Here is a 13,954-nt window from a genome sequence, read left to right on the forward strand (position 1 = left end):
TTGTTGTTTTTTTGTCCCTTTTTTTTTTTTCGGTCCCGGACTCGAGAGCAGGAAAACTTTGCATCTTTAATGTGCTCTTAGTCGTGTTTTCTTACGGCCGTATCGACGTCTTGCCAAGCATCAAAGGCTTTCAGACGAGTTTTGAATTAGCCCTCCGGAATAGAACAAATAACCAAAAACGTCTGTTTAGTTGTGAACCTGTATTGATGAGTCAGGTCGTTTGAGAATAAATATGAATTTTTGGGGTTGTTTATTCAAGCTTCAAGGTTTTCTTTCTCTTCGTCTTCTTTTTACTCTTTTTTCTTTCCTTGTACTCATGTTTATAAGTAGCAAACTGTACATTGCCTGCAGCCAATCCAGGTATGCATTGTGAGAATCTGGTTTTGTACACGTCAAGGCAAACAATCGTTGTTGAATCACTCAACTTTGTCTATGTCTGTCCAGGAGCATTTCAATTCTTTTTTTCTCCTTCACTTGACAGCTTTGTGCTGTTACAAGATCAAATTCACAGAGCAATGACGGTATTGTTGTTGAATTTAACAAGATTTCAAAGCGTGGAGGTTGTGTGCAATTGGTCAATTGACAGGTGCCAGTCATAATAATTTAATAACCAATCAGATTTAATTAAATTTTACAAGTGAACAGCAACGTTTACACAAATTTGCAAAATACATTGGTAACAAGTTATTTTTTTAGTTGAATACCAATTGAGTTAGCCTAAACATCTGACGTCACACTTTGAGGCTCGTGAATAACGCCAGAGACCGGCATGCAAACCGGTGTGTGTTTTGACCTTTGACCCCATACATTTCAGATAGAGATACGCAGTCCATTTTCTACTGCGGACGTGACAGGAATGAACTGTTTGGGCATCTATGGAAAGCTCATGTCACTGTGCACGTTTATCCAATATCGTTGTATCCAATGGAATCACTGGATCTGAGTAGCTGGGACATGTCTTTATCCTTGCGGATAAAGACAGGGGCCCCGTCTAGATCTGAGTAGGCTTTGAAGCACTTACTGCAATACATTTCATCTTGAATATCTTGTCCATCTTGAATAAGAAGGTAGTAACAAGTTGATACTGCTGCTAAGTATACATTTACATAACTTATCAATGCTTCGTCCTTAGGACGGGACCTTAAACGGTTGGTCCCATGTGTTATGTAACGCATGTAAAAGAACCCAGTGCACTTATCGAAAAGAGAAGGGGTTCGCCCGGTGTTCCTGGTCCGATCGGCAGCAAATTGCGCCACAGCACCTTGTAAAACATTACCTTGTAAAACATTACATGGTGCTATCAGAATTAGGTCTCATATTTCAAACAGAGTCCCACATCTTGCAGGAAATACTGTATGTTACAGCGCCAGGAGCGCCACTGAGTGACGGACATGTGCGCTATATAAAATGCCACAATTGGTATTATTATCAATGCAGATCAATGCAGTTAATGATAAACAAAAATAATAAATTGATATAGTTAGTCTGTTTGAGTGGCGCATCAATGAGAAAATATAGAAAACAACATCAGAAACATGCTAAACCCGGGTGCTCCCATGGTGATTATGATGTTTATGGATATTATAAACTACATAGGTGAGATCAGTTTCAAGCACAAAATATCCAGCGAAAAAGAGAATTCAAATATATACATTAACTTCCATTTGATATGTAGCGCATGCTCATGCAGACACACTCTTAGGTTGGTAGGGTCCTATAAAAGCCATAAATAGAAGTTGAGAGGGTGTCGAATATAGCAAGTCCGACAATCCAAGTTTAAATCCCACTCCCTGAATGGACAAAAACCTCCCCAAGTAAGGCCTACACACGTACGCGTACATTATTACACAAAGTCACTTTTGTATATTCCCAAACCCTACGCTAAATAGTCGAGCCTAAATCTAAAACAGCTCAGCCCCAGTGTCAAGCATTCATCCCACGTTCGTTCTTGCCACTGCGTCAGTATTAAAATGTGTAAAGTGATCCACCGTGGGGGGCCTTCATGTATGGTGATGGCGTTAATTCAAACCCTATCTGCTTCACGTGCCACAAACAAGGCACATTGGCTCGTTCTCGAAAACAAAAACACTCAAAACATTTTATCATCCCCTCAAAAATCTCTGCCATAGTCCGAAAAGGAAAGAGATGAAAATAGAGAGACCAGGCCGATGGTTTCTAGCGCTTTTTTCCTTTCTTTCTTTCTCGGTGCCCTTATCTGTCTGACATGACAATATGAGGCACTCACTGGGTCCGTGTTGAGCATTAAGCACGTTTGCGCTAGCGCTCCCGGTGTAATGACGATAAAATTGGGACTTGCCTTAACCCTAATTAGAATACTCATCAGACGGTGTTGTTGTACCCTGTCCGAAGGGGGCACGCGCCGTCTGTGGGTAACGTCAACGTGCTTCGATAGAGTAAGCACAAATTTGAAAGTATACTGCTGCTGGTTTGCGTCTCTTCATCAAGAGACAGTGTAGTTTGGTGATTATCTAAAATAGAGACTTGTACACATCCAGAATGAGCTGTTCATCTAAAACCAAGTATGGATTTATTGTTTGCCAAATATTTGTTTGAGACAAAAGATGTTAATTTCAAAAATGCTTTTGAATTGTTTTAATTTTATTTTGTTGTTGTATACACATGTGAACAAATTTGTTTATACATGCAAATCTAAAAGACAACTGGTTTAAAAACAAAATGTTTTCAGGGACTTTCCATCTTGAAAATGCACCAGGTTTTTTCTCAAAAGCATAGGAATGGTTGTTTTATAAAATAGTTGGTTCTTTCTTAAAGACACTGGACACCTTTGATAATTGTCAATTGGTCGTTGAAGTTGTGAGATAATAATGAAAGAAAAACACCCTTGTCCCATGAAGTTGTGTGCAAAATCAAATTCTGAGGTCTCAAAATCAAATTCAAATATTTGAGTGGAAAATAACTTCTTTCCCCAAAACTGTGTCTTGCAATGTTTTATACTATCAACAGCTCTCCATTGTTCTTTAACAAGTAAGTTTTTGTATGCTAATAGTGATTACCAATAGTGTCCAGTGCTTCAACTGTTGAGCCAAGGGTTTACAGTAAAGAAATTTGAAATCAGATCATTTTAGTGACGTGGTTGAGCTTACTTCGCTTATTGCTGCTGGTATTTTGCAGAGTCAACTTATGTCTGCATGGTGTTCCATCATAATCATAAAGCGATCACAGAACTTCATAAAAACTTATGAATATCAGATGATTGAAAGTGTCCATGTGGCAATTTTTGATAGAATGAAGGGTTAAATACAGGTAATAAAGCATTGATTGCAGCCCGCATGAAAGGGGGGGGGATTCCGTCAGTCGGGTACTAGAGAAAATTGCAAAAGTCTATTGACATTAACCGCCTCTGTTCTCAATGCACACCAATGCACACCAAAGTTCTTTCTCATTATCGTTCGATCAAGTGTTGTCGATTGCAATTCGTTTGCAATTTCAGTTCACTTTTCTAATAAAGAGAACACCGCAAGCGGGAATTATTTCTTCAGGGTTTTTAAAAACTTATTTGGCAATGACTGCACATTCTTTTGACCGTTATGGTGTGAATAGTCAAGAGTCTGGCGTCTCTACCCTATCATCATAATGAAGTGAACAGTCAGAGTCTGGGTTCTCTACCCTCACATACTTTGACCGTGGAGGTAGAAATTTCTACCTCCATGCTTTGACAGAGAAACCAGATGAACTTATTTACTGATTAGAGATTCCCACTCATTCAGGGGACAATCCCTGACAGGTAAATTAGTGAGAAAGGTACATTTATCTGAATGTAGGTATGAATTGTTAAGATCAAACAGCTGCATAACTTGACGTTTTGTCAAATAGTTTTGGTTTCTTATTAGTGTAGGAAATAGCCAAATTTCATGGCTCTGCTTACCGCCGAATTCAGCACATACGATCACCATTCTCTGCTGACGTGCAAGCGCTGCGTTTCTGCGCTAGCTGTGTAAGTGCAGAGCGCCAAGTTTAGTAGCGCGTAGTACGCACATGCACATGCCAAAAATCCCTGCTTACCTGTGAGATATGCTTGGCGCAAGCAAAGAATTCATTGCTTCCTCAAGTGCGGATTCTTTGGTTAGCAGAGCCATGAAGTTGGGCCCCTCACTGTGCCTCATGTCTGCACCTAGCACCTTAAAGGCAGTGGACACTATTGGTAATTACTCAAAATAATTATTAGCATAAAACCTTACTTGGTAACGAGTAATGAGGAGAGGTTGATAGTATAAAACATGGTGAGAAATGGCTCCCTCTGAAGAACTTGATTTTGAGACCTCAGATTTAGATTTTGAGGTCTCGAAATCAAGCATCTGAAAGCACACAACTTCGTGTGACAAGGGTGTTTTTTTCTTTCATAGTTATCTCAGAACTACGACGACCAATTGAGCTAAAATTTCCACAGGTTTGTTATTTTATGCATGTGTTGAGATACACCAAGTGAGAAGACGAGGGTCTTTGACAATTACCAATAGTGTCCACTGTGGTCTTTGACAATTACCAATAGTGTCCACTGTGATCTTTGACAATTACCAATAGTGTTCACTGCCTTTAACTGTGATAATGCTGTTCAGCTGACTGTTGGATCATATGGCAGAAGTCTTGGTCGTTCTTGTTGATTGTCATCTGCCATTATAGAGTGCTGCTGAAAATGACAAATCCAAATCAATTGATAAATAAGTTTGGACAGTTTTTGTGAAGGTATTAATTCCAATATCCACATTTTTGTCTGTGTGTGTTTTGGAATTCATCGCTGGATTGCCCTTTGACTGTCTTATTTTGCCGTAAAGGGAAACTCAATTGGGTTATTGTTCTATTGATCTACATGTAGTCTGATTTGTTGATTTTTTTTCTGATTTGGCGTCTTTATTGTGATGACAGCTTCAATAGACATTGACAGAAATGATGAATCGTAAGTAATATGGAGGACAACATAACATAGCCTGAGTTTAAGCTCGATGATGGTGCACGTAACTTTGGTAAAATATTTGTGGATTTGTTGCATCATTTGGCTCTTAAGATACGGGAAGAATAAAAAATAATTAACGCTTTTTGGGGGCATTTCATCACTGGTGCCACAAACTGAAACCTTGTGAACTAAATCACATATCATTCTTTAAAACAACAGTCATAAAGGCCTACAATTTCATGGGTTTTACTAGTATGAATGGTTATTTTCAGTTCACTGCGTGGGTGACTATGTTAAAAAAAAAAACACTTTTAAGTCAGTTTGCACAGTTTCTTATGTATGAAATGATTCACTTGCTGATGATACATTTCAAAAAAAATTCAAAAGATGAAAGAAAGTCGGGCGGAATAATTAGTTGTTTGGTGCTAAAAGTGTTTTATTTTTTATTTTATTTTTTATTTTTATATATTACAACTCAAGTCAATTTTCTTGATGATCAATCCCACAAATACAGTTTACACTCATTACTATGAGTCCATTCTCACTGTTCAGCCAATATGTAATATAAGGACAAATTAGTCTGTCCCATTTATTTAATGATTAGAGATGACGTGGGTGACGATTTATGTATAAAAAAAAAACACTTTTAAGTCAGTTTTTACAGTTTTTTATGTATGAAATGACTCACCTGCTGATGATACATGTCAACGTTTTTCCAAACGATGAAAGAAAGTCTGGCGGAATAATAAGTTGTTTGGGGCTAAGAGTGTTTTTATTTTTTTATTTTTTATATATTATAACTCGAGTCAAGTTTCTTGATGATCAATCCCACAGTACAGTTTACACTCATTACTATGAGTCCATTCTCGCTATTCAGCCAGTATGTAATATAAGGAAAAATTAGTCTATCCCATTTTAGTGGACAAAGATTCCAAATTTGTTATTGGATTAACACATGTATAAGCAGGGAACCTGACAAAGATGGTGAGAGTTTGATGAACGTCTATGATCCCTGTCATTACAGTTGCTTGGAATGAATGAAGTGTTACTTATCTGGCTTCATTTAACATCAAAGTTCCTAATTAAATCAACCTGAGGCAAACAAAGACATGTCATGATCAGCCTTTGGTCTAAAAAAACAACAAAAAAAAACAATTTTCAGATGAGATGTTTTTCCCTGCGTTTTTTCACGTTTTTCATGATAGAAAAATAACAATAATGAAGTCAACCTGAGACAAACAAAGACACGTCATGATTAGCCTTTACTCTAAAAACGTCAATTTCCAGGTGAGATGTTTTTTCCCCTGCGGTTTTGCACATTTTTTTCATGATAGAAAACAAAAAATACAAAATAACGAAAAGTAAATTTTAACTTGATACCCTGTGATGTCAAGGGTTTTTTACGCTACGATTTTCTCAGAAAAGCTCAGCCTAAAGCCTATTCTGAGTTATCATCAGTCAACAACACCGATGTTGCCTTTCAGCAAATAAGTGTCTCTTTCCTGACTTTAGTTTCCTCAGTTTTTTTTTTTTTTTTTTTTGTGGGTTTTTTGGCAGTTTTGATCAGACATAAATTCTTGTAAACCTCTAGGTGTACGTGGAGGCCACATCAGTTGATGCATTGTGTTTGTTAACTTTAATTTATACCTTGGTGGCTTCTGCCAAGAAAATATTTTTTTAAATAGTTTTTCACCCATATATCATTTTGAAGGCACTGAACACTATTGATAGTTACTCAAAATAATTATCAGTATAAAAAATACTCAGTAACGTAAAATGGAGAGCTGCTGATAGTATAAAATTTTGCGAGAAACGGCTCCCTCTGAAGTAGTATAGGTTTTGAGACAAGGGAATTTTTCGCTAAAATATTCAAATTGAATTTGAGACCTCAGATGAAGTCTCAAATTCAAGGCATCTGAAAGCACACACTTTGTGCGACAAGGGTGTTTTTGTCTTCCATTATTCTCTCGCAACTTCGACGACCAATTGAGCTCAAATTTTCACAGGTTTGTTATTTTATGCATATGTATGTTGAGACACACCAACTGTGAAGACTAGTCTTTGACAATTACCAATAGAGTCCAGTGTCTTTAAGCAAACTGTCTGCTTGTTTTTGTTATTGTTTAATGGCCAAATAAAAGGAAAAGAATAAGAAAGGTTCTTGGGGCCAATAGTGCACAAAGCTAAGACATCAAGGCAGTCATTAGGGTTGTTTCTTTGTCATTTCCTTCTCATTGCAAAAAGGAGCTACAAATCACGAACGTTTCTAACAACCCCTCAACCTCTTACGTCTCAATTTTCACATTTAGTTTACTACTTCCCTGAATCCCCCCCCCCCCCCCCTTCTTGTAAATTTGAACTAACCTCCCATAAAACAAAATCTTTTGAAATGAATGTTGAATAAGGACACCGTGACCAAGCACTAGGGAAAGAGATATTTACGAGCCGGCTGACTCTTATGATGAGATTTATAGGTAATTGTCACGCCCTTTCTTCGCAGGGTGTGATGTGTGGGTTTTATTTGTCTGGTGGAAAGGCTTTCTTCAATTATTGTCACCTTCTTCATGATGTATTGTCTGGATGTTTAGTTTAGCTCTTTGTTGTGAAAGAACAAAAAAGTTGTATAAGATTAGCAGATCTGTAAAGCCCTTTTCAGACTGCAAAAATGTAGCCAGTGTCCCTTGCTACAAAATTTATGAGCGTGGATTGTTTATTTGTTATCACTATGTGTGACTGATTTTGTGAGCTTACACACTGCAAAGTTGGACAAGATAGCACCCACAATAGCATGCGCTGAATGGGCATTTTCACCTAGGACGCTGTTCAATAAACAAGGGTTCCTTTCACACGATGATGTAGCCCACGTCCTGGGTCAAAACTTCCGCTAGTGTAAGAATTTGTCGTAGGTCCGGACCACTGACAAAATGTAGCAATGCTGGACAAGCTTTGACAAGGGATCCTGGTCACTCCAAAAATTATTGTCCTTTCAAACGAGGCGCATTTTGTAAAATCTTACAACCATGCTACAATTTAGCAAGGGACCCAGTTGCTGAATTGCTCTTGTGTGAAAGGGGCTTTAGATAAAATGGGTTATTTAAAAATAATAGTGTATAAACCAATAAGCAATTGTACTTTTGTAAAAGGCATATGCCGTAGAAAATAAACTTACTTGCCTTGGTACTTGGTCACTATGGCACCAAGAAATACCACCCTGTGTCTTCAAGGGTTTTTATACATTTTGTATAAAGATTTTGGCAATGCCATGAAACCGTAGTCACTTTGAAGATGTATGAACATGTATGTAATATAATTTACCTCAAGTTTCAAGTACCATATGATGTCAATTAAGTTTTTGATAAAAATGTGAAAATCACAGAGCAATATTTTCAGGATAGTCGGGTAAATCTGTTGTAAGTGCTCAAACAACATTTGTCTCACCGTTTTACTCATTTCTCAAAAAGTACAGCACCGCAACAAGTAACATTTGAAGGGAAGCTCTCTAACCTCATTATCTTCAAACTGTGTAAGTGTAATGTAAATCTCTGGACTAGACGTTTGTGTTTTGTGTTGTACAAAAAGTACCCAAAACCTTTAAAACTACAAAGTGGTGTGATGATAGTATTATGGTTCATGGCCTTGATGGGAATTTTTTAGAAATTGAGAGTAGATTATACTTTTGGTATTGATACACACAAAACCAACTGATCATGGTCTTAGCATTTTAAATATGAGAGGGCAGTTTTCTCAAGGCGTGTAGATTAAAACGATCCATTCCACTAATGTTGTATGTAACAAAAAATCTTAGATCAAACAAACAGGCATGAGAGAATCCCTCTTTTCAGCTGATTTCCTTCGTTTGGGGTTTTGATTTTCCTCGCTTTCTGTGTTCAAAAGTATAGGAATATCATCTTTTCCTCTTTTTTTTCTTGCCCGGTTTTTTCTGTTCGTCTTCTTTCAGGGATAGTTTACCCACATGCCTGCACACTGTACAAACATTTTGAAAAACATTTAAGCGAAACTTAGCAGGGGGTATGGTGTTTTGACTTGTATTGTCAAAAAGTTTGACCAATAAAGTTAATTGAAACTTGACTGTGCTTAGTAATTGTGTATCAGCACTGATTGCTCCACCATTAACTGTCTGTAGAGGTATTGGAATGAACCTTTTGTGAAATGGCTGACAATAAAGCTTTGTTCAACATTAAAGACAGAATATCACACTTTTTACACAACCTGTTCAAAACAGCTGCCATAGCAAGGATTACATGGCTCATTAAAATGAAGCACTTTTGTTGTCTTTGTTATGTCAATGGACAGGTGTGGAAACCTGCTATTATTAAAGGAACACGTTGCCTTGGATCGGTCGAGTTGGTCTTTGAAAAGAATTGTAACCGTTTTTTTATAAAATGCATATGGGTAGAAAGATGTTGTAAAAGTAGAATACAATGATCCACACAAACATGCCTCGAAATTGCGTGGTTTTCCTTTTACCTTGTCGACTAATACGTCGGCCATTTATGGGGGTCAAAATTTTGACTCCCATAAATGGCCGACCATGTTAGTTCGCACAGTAGAAGGAAAACCACGCAATTTGGAGGCAAACTTGTGTGGATCATTGTATTCTACTTTAAAACATCTTTCCAACCATATGCATTTTATAAAAAACGGTTACAAACGCTTTTGTTTTGACCAACTCGTCCGATCCAAGGCAACGTGTTTCTTTAACCACTCATGTCTAAAACAGAAATCAAGAGAAACCTATGCATTACATGACTGTGAGCTAGGTCGTTAACTAAGATTGATTAAAACTCCAGCATAAAGTTAATAGAGTGACTTTTGTTGATTTGTTATAATAATGTCTTCAGTTTGTTACACATGAGCTCATAAGCCCTATTCACAGGACAGAACTTTAAAGGCAGTGGACACTATTGGTAATTACTCAAAATATTTATCAGCATAAAACCTTCCTTGGTAATAAGTAATGGGGAGAGGTTGATAGTATAAAACATTGTGAGAAACGGCTCCCTCTGAAGTAATGTAGTTTTCGGGAAAGAAGTAATTTTTCACAGATTTTATTTCAAGACCTCAGAATTACATGTAGATTTTTGAGGTCTCAAAATCAAGCATCTGATAGCACACAACTTTGTGTGACAAGGGTTTTTTCTTCTTTCATTATTATCTTGCAACTTCGACGACCAATTGAGCGCAATTTTTTACAGGTTTGTTATTTTGTGCATACACACCAAGTGAGAAGACTGGTCTTTGACAATTACCAAAGGTGTCCAGTGCCTTTAAGAAAGAGAAGTGACAGGAGTTGTGGTTGGACCTTAACCCCCATGGCCCCATCCCTAATAGTTTGAAGCCTAATATAGGTCTGGATTACAAAGCTGATGATGGCCCGACTGGCCTGACCATCAGAACACACAGATGTTTTTACGATTGAAGTTCCATCTCAAGTCACATGATGTGCTTTGAACCAATCACAGGGTTCGGATACCCGTTTGCCCCGGGCAGCCTAACCCTAGCTGGGAAGGTCAGTGAGTTGGTAATGTGGGAGTTACAGTAGAATGTTCATGGGGCAAGTGCGTGTGTAACATCTGGGCTTAATTTCAGATCACTTTGGTCCAATAAAGACAGCTTTGATTATGGGGATCAGTGGTTCAATCTGAGAAACCTTAAAGATATTGGACACTATTGGTAATTGTCAAAGACCAGTCTTCTCACTTGGTGTATCTCAACATATGCATAAACAAAAACCATCAACATACATCATAAACAAAAACCATCGGCATCTACCCATTACTCATTACCAAGTGAGGTTTTATGCTAACAATTATTTTGAGTAATTACCAATAGTGTCCACTGCCTTTAAAACTCTACATGTTGGCCTATAGCGGTCATGAAGCACAGAGGTAACGATTCTACCTGCCGGTTTTTAACACCATACGACGTCCTCACCCTGCTACCCAACCACCCCCAAAAACTTTCGTTCTCATTTCAACATCATTTTCAACATCATCATTTTTTGTTGTTTGTTCCCGTTTTGATTGGCCTTTTTTTCTTATTGAAAAGTCTAGAGAAGACGATTGTTGAACATTTGCTTTCAAGCCAGTCTAGTTCGAGACTTGTTGATGGTGTTTTTGTGTGGAATGTTTCTATTGACAAACTAAATTAGAGCTCAACATAATATTTTGTACAGGGCCCAATTGTATAGAGCTGCTAAGCACAAATATTTGCTTAGCATGAAATTTCTTCCTTGATAAAAACAGGATTACCAACCAAATTTCCATTTGTTGCATATTGCTTGTTACTCGGGTATTCAGCTGTTGTTTGCTTATCCTGAAAATCACATGGAATTTTTGTTGGTAATACTGTTTTTATCAAGGCAAACATTTAATGCTAAGCAAATTGTTGTGCTTAGCAGCTCTATGAAATTGGGCCCAGATGAGGACCTTTTAATGTCATCTCTGCTTAAGTATATGGAACCATCCTGTTCTCTAACACTCCTAGGGGTAAATGAAACATTACTTGTTGAATATTGTTGGGAAACTGTAAGGCTTGCTAGCTTAGCCACAACAAGTTGTGAGGATTCTTTTATCTTTGTGAATACATTTGGTGGTTTGAGATTAAAGGCAGTGGACACTATTGGTAATTACTCAAAATAATTATTAGCATAAAACATTTCTTGGTAACAAGTAATGGGGAGAGGTTGATAGTATAAAACATTGTGAGAAACGGCTCCCTCTGAAGTAATGTAGTTTTTGAGAAATAAGTAATTTTCCACGAATTTGATTTCGATACCCCAGATTTAGAATTTAAAGGTCTCAAAATCAAGCATCTGAAAGCACACAACTCTGTGTGACAAGGGTGTTTTTTCTTTCATTATTATCTCGCAACTTCGATGGCCAATAGAGCCCAAATTGTCACAGGTTTTTTTTTTGTGCATATGTTGAGATCAGTAAGTGAGAAGACTGGTCTCTGACAATTACCAATAGTGTCCAGTGTCTTTAATGACATTGAAGATAGGATCAGGGTTATGATAAGGCTTGGAAGGGGCTGATGTTTGGATGACACTAAGTCTTCTAGCAATGTGGGCTTACCCCCTGAGGAACCTTTGGCCACAGTCTAAGATCTAAACGTTATTAAGAATAGACTAGTAGTTCTCTAAACATATCAAGGGGCCACTTTGCTCATGTAAATAAGCAGTTATTAGCACTGTGTGGCTAGATACTTTGGCAGTAGCAGTAGTAGTCTGTGCCCCCAAGTGGTCTAGTCATTGTCCTCATAAGGTCAAGGAATTGCTGCTATCCAATGTTAAACAGCCACAATCGCCTCTGGGCACTCTAGGCAAAGTATTCAGTTTGCTTGACACTGTACACACAGGTCTCCCTTAATTACATTTTCCCCGCATTTTTCTCTCCTTTTGTACAATTGAAAGCAAGTTCCCCTATCCCGTTGGTTCGTCAGTGCAAACAATCGGTTTTGCATGTATTTCAACCCTGGGGTACGCTCTAACACTTGTGGACTTTAAAGAAAAAGAAGATAAATTAGATAGTGTCTTGAATTTGATCCGTTTTGATGGGTATTCCCGAGGTTTCCCCTGGGGTGTTTTTTCCCTGGTCAGGTGGTTGACCTGCCTTCAGGTTTTCTTTGTTGCTTCTTTTCTTACCCTACCCGGCTGCAACCATGGCAACGGGTTCATTTGAATGTTAGGTCAGCTTGTCTAGACTTGACCACTGTGGAGAGAGATTCAACCACAGCGCTCATAATATTATAATAGTTTAAGTGATTGGAATAGATACACATTTACATTTATATAATCAAACTCAATATCATATACTTGTTGAATTACCTGCTTAATTCATTATTTTGGCCACTGCTGGTGTTTTTTGTTTTTGTTTTTTTATCATAGAAATATTTTTTTTTTTTTTTATATTCCTGGTGTCGCAGAGAGGATTGTTCAATTTTGTAATTAAGGTTTATTATTATTGTTATGAAATTTGTTTTAAATATAATAGGTAAACCGTGGGTTAGTTGTTGATTTATTTTAAAAGTGTATTCCAAAGTCCAATTTAGACAATAACGTCCTATCAAATGTACAGATGCAAGTTGTTTGTGGGTTGGTCTATTTGATGAAAAGAAACATTATTATTGAAAACTGGTCTCTTGTCATGGTAATTCCCCAGTTCAGATTTACTGATGTTTAAATTGTCCTGTTTTGGGTTCAGTAGGCCCTAGAAGCTTTGGTTTAGTCTTTCTTTTTTTTTCACCAAAAAATGTCTTAAATCTGCTAGAAGCGTAGCAGTCTACCGTGACTTCATGTGTGCGTGGAAAGGATGTAACAAAGCTACCGGAGAAAGTGCATTTATAAGCAGTTAATGTTAAAAATTGGGTTTCACTGTGTGTGAAAGTTTGTTTGGTTTTGTGCCATTCATTAGTCACCAAAGGAGGATTAAATGTTCCCTGTGAAATGGGAGCACTTCTCATTGGTTGAGTTCTAGCAACAAAAATGCAACAGACATTTATCTTATCTTTTTTGTTACTGGAAAAGAGTATGTTGCCGGTTAGAAGAGCGTGTAGCCTTATGTGACATTGATGTTGTTATCATGGTGTTTAAAGGAATGTTACAGAATTGGTAAGAAACAAAATCGTGAAGATCACAGATTTACACAAAACTGACACGGTCTAATGATGATGATAGAAGAAAACATCCCTTGAAGTATTTATAACTGAAATGTCATATTTGGTGAGAAATACATAATCTAATTTCGCGTTTGGAGTTTATCGCTCAGGGAGCAATTTATTCATTCTTTTGTCTTCCATCGATGTTCGATCGGTTTTTCCCAGATGGCCGATCGATCTCAAACTTCTACAGGTTTGTTACATTATGTATATGGTGGATTACATAAGGTGCTTACACTGCCAGCAACTGCTTTGTTAGCAAAACCAATTCTGTAATGTTCCTTTAAGTTTATTTTTTTTCCAAATCATTGTGAGAAAACCAAGGCTGGCGGGAACAAATAT

At 37.5% G+C, this 13,954-nt stretch overlaps 1 protein-coding gene across 15 annotated transcripts in view; it reads left to right on the forward strand.

Moving 5' to 3' along the window:
• LOC139944753 (muscleblind-like protein 1) overlaps positions 1-13,954 on the forward strand; it is a 247,418-nt gene that overhangs the window by 127,168 nt on the left and 106,296 nt on the right. The gene's annotated exons all lie outside the window — the stretch shown is intronic.

Source organism: Asterias amurensis, chromosome 12, assembly GCF_032118995.1.
Source record: "Asterias amurensis chromosome 12, ASM3211899v1".
NCBI classification, from domain to species: Eukaryota; Metazoa; Echinodermata; class Asteroidea; order Forcipulatida; family Asteriidae; genus Asterias; species Asterias amurensis.